This window comes from Tupaia chinensis, unplaced genomic scaffold (assembly GCF_000334495.1).
Source record: "Tupaia chinensis unplaced genomic scaffold, TupChi_1.0 Scaffold000320_1, whole genome shotgun sequence".
Taxonomy (NCBI): domain Eukaryota; kingdom Metazoa; phylum Chordata; class Mammalia; order Scandentia; family Tupaiidae; genus Tupaia; species Tupaia belangeri.
Window position 1 is genome coordinate 2,467,595 of NW_006159813.1, and position 4,131 is coordinate 2,471,725.

Sequence of the window (4,131 nt, forward strand, 5' to 3'; positions counted from 1 at the left end):
GCCCTCAGCCTCACTCCCACCTCGAGCGTGGCCCAGCCCCCGGCACGCGCACCTCGGGTGTGGCCCCGCCCCCGGCCTCGCGCTCACCTCTGACGAAGAGTAGCCCCGCCCCCAGCCTCGTCCTTACCTCGGGGCGCGGCTCCGCCCCTAGGCTCGCTCCCACATGAGTTGGGGCGCTTCCGAATCCGGTAAGGCTCGGTTTTGTCACCGCCTCTTAAGTTGTGTCTGGGCCAAGGGGACTGGGGACATTCCTCCAAGATGGATGGCGAGCCCCGAGAGAGACTCGCAGTGACGGAATTTAGGTCTGGGCTCCCACGAGAGCTAAGCAGTCAGGAGAGGGAGCCCTAGAGAACGATAGGAGGAGGAGTGCGTTTGCAAACCCGGCATCTTAATGAAGATGACTCAGGGATATGCAAGACCAGACGCCTCGGAACTCTGCAGCCCTGAGAGAGAGGGTTTATGCTCTGAGATGACAGGAAAAACTGCTCACGGATGGGAATGTAAACGGGAAGCAAAGACTCTTCCTAATCCGAACTCCTGTTTTTGTGGCGCTTTGTGTGTGCCCTGTCGTGTGTTAAATCTTTTATACGAACTGTCTTAGATAATCCTCATATAAGCCTGACAAAGTGCTGTCACTCCCCATTTTACAGAGGAGGAAAATGAGCACGAGGCCTGAGACATCGAGTCATATGCCTAAGTCATTAAAACAGGTAGAGTGAGTCTTCGGATCCAAACAGATTGACTCTAGAGTTTTATATAAATCATTTTCCTTTACTTTCTTCCCATGTAGTTAGTCTTCGAGAAGATAATTTTTTTAAAGATTTATTTCCATTTGGTTTTGTTATTATTTTTTTCTTTATTTGACGAGAGAGAGACAGAGAAAGGGAAAGTGAGAAAGCAAGCCACCAGGTCCAGGATTTGAACCATGGTTGGGCATGTGAGAATCCAGCGCCCTTATCCACCACACCACCTGCTGGCCCCTGGGAAGATAAATTGTTAATTTGTGACCAAGTTGGCTTGGGTCAATGTAAATAGAAGGAACGCTTTCTGCAATCATTGAAAGGATCCGAAAGCCTACTGGTCACTTCTAATCAGTTATTTCTTTGACCTCATGGGTGAGACTTTGCGTCTTCCACGGTCCTGCCAGAAGCTGGCATTGGTGGACAGTGTTCCAGTTGATTCTCCAACAACCCATTACTGAATTAGATCATAGTTTGATTCTCTTCATTCCAGTGAGAGGAATTTCAGGATACCAGGAGGCTAAAATGGATCTACCAGCTTCTCATGGTTTTTATTTCTTATTAACTTTAGAGACTTTAACAATATTCCAAATTTACACTACTAGCTACCCTCAGACTGTGGACGAGAGTGAAAGATCCTGAGCCTCAGGGCTAGTTTTGTCAACTTGTGGACTGGAAAGTAGACACACAATAGAGGAGTTACCACATCAATCATAGAGCTAAATTTCTGCAGTTGACCATGCAATGGAATGCCCTAACTTTTTATCATGCTCTCCTCTCCCACCCCTAGCAGAAATAGCGGACATGGAGAGGTCCGATTGCAACTCTTTTTCGTAGTATGTGAATCACAGGGGCCAAGTTTCTCCCTCATCTATGTGGAAACACATATCAAGAACAAACAGGATCACTAGTCAAAAGGGGTTTCAGCTATTTTGTTCTTTCTTGACCTAGACATGCAGTCCATCTTTCTAAAAAAGACTTTGGCATGTCCTCTTTGAACTCAGTGGTCCTGATCTAATAGACTTACCTGCCCTTGTGAAAATGAGCTATTGTGTTAACTTTGGCTCCTGAATTTCCTCTCTACCAGTGTTCCATGCTTATCCTAACTAGGAAATGGTCATTTCTTCCTGTAGATTTGGCCCTAAGCACTATCTTTTCATAAATGATCAGCCTAAGTTTATGGAACTATGAAGAATAGTGGTTCTTAAATTTTTTGGTATCAGAATCACTTTACATTCTTAAAAATTATTGAGGACCTGGGGCCAGCAGGTGGCATGATAGAGCGCTGAACTCCTACATGGCTAATCATGGTTCAAGTCCTAGACCTGGCAGCTTGTGTTTTTCTTTCTTTCTCTCTCTCTCTCTCTCTCTCTCTCTCTCTCTCTGGTGAGCACATGAGCCTTGTCACAAACTAAAAAGAATAATAATGAGGGACAAGCAGTTAGCATAATGGCTATGTTGCTGGACTCCCATGTAGTCGACTGCGTTTCAAGTCCCGGACCCAGCGGCTTAAACTCATGCTGGGTGTGTGTGCATGTGTGCCCAAGATCCTGAGAGGAAAGTGGAAGAGAAGGGATTGTATTGTGGCCATCCTCCCTGGGGGGTGATTTCTCGCTTTCTGTCTCTCTGTCACTCTCTGTCTTTCTGGTGAGCGCACATGCCCTATAGCGAAAACCTCTCCAAAAAAGAAAAAAGAATAATAATGATGATAAATAAAATTTAATAAATAATGATTTAAAAAAAGATTGAATACCTGAAAATTTTTTAGTTTATTATAGGTTTAGTGGTTGCTACTTACAATATTAAAAATTAATTGTAAAAAATTAAACATATTAATTCATTTAGAAATACGTATGGGCCAGCCCCACTGCTGATTGGTTAAGGGAGTTGTATCCCACATGATTGACCACGGTTAGGAGTCCCAGCCCTGTGGCTTATGAAACACACCAGTCATATGTGTGTGTACCCAGAATTCCAGCAGGATGGGCAAATGAAGGAGAAGGGACTACAACATGACCACGCTCTATCAGGGGTGATTTCTCTGCCTCTCTCTGGCGAGTATATGCCCTCTCTTGCAATTAAAAAAAAAAGCCATGGTGGTGCAGGCAGTAGGGACACTGCTGGGTGATGCTGGAGACCGTATGGGAAGGCTCCACTGTGTTCATGTCCAGGGTCTGCCTGAGCATGCTGGCGGAGCCTGTTGGTGCACCATGATCCTGGCTGGCTGCAGGACTTGGGGAAGGACCTAGTCGAGGGTGTCTGTCTCTCCTCCCTCTCTCTCTCAAAGGAAATAAACTTTAAAAATACTTACAGTAAACCTATTGTATGTTACCAGAACATATTTTTATGAAAAATAACTATATTACCAAACTTAAAAACAATTGAGAGAAAAGTATTATCATTCATTTACATATATCTATATCTATATATCACACACATATACAACATGTATACATACACAGCAGGTATATTTTAAATAATTACTTAATTTAAAAGAATTATTTTATTTAATTTTATTTATTTACATATTTTTAAATTTGACCAAAGAAAGACAGAGAGAGAGAGAAAGTGAGAAAGCAAATTGTCAGGTCTGGGACTCAAACCATGGTCGGCCATGTGGGAGTCCAGTACCCTTAACCACCACACCATTTGCTAGGCCCCTAAAGAGATTTTTGCAATAGGACACCCATGCTTGCCAGAGATACAAAGACAGAGAGAGAAAATGAGAAATCACCCCTCAGGGTGGACAGCCGCACTGCAGTCTCCTCTCCTCTATTCTACTCTTGGGACTTCAGGCACACATGTACACATGCCCCATGTGAGTTTCAAGCTGCCAGCTCCAGGACTCGAACTGCAGTTGGTCATGCAGGAGTCCAGCAACGTACCCACTGTGCTGCCTGTTGGCAGCTTGCTTTCTTACTTTCTCTCTCTCGCTCTCACTCTCGCTCTGTCCCTCTTTGGTCAAATTAAAATAAATAAATAAAGTTTGATAAAATAGTTCTTTAAAAAAATCACATTAATTAATATTGCAACTGGGCTGACCCCACAGCCCAGCTAGTAAGCATTGTGTTTAGGGAGCTGGATCCCACATGACTGACTACAGTTCAGGTCCTGGCCTTGGTGGCTTGAAAAACATGCTGGGTGCACGAGCATGCATACTCCAAATCTTGATGCTAAGATTTAGATGGATTTCCTGGGGATTATGGCACGACCACACCCCATTAGGGGGTGCTTGCTTTCTCTCTCTGGTGAGAACACATATCCTCTGGGAATATATATATATATATATAAAAAAAAATATATATATATATATATATAATAATGTACATGTAATCAATATACATTTGTACAACATACCAAATGGTTCTTCAGAGCATGAATAGAGTTTTTT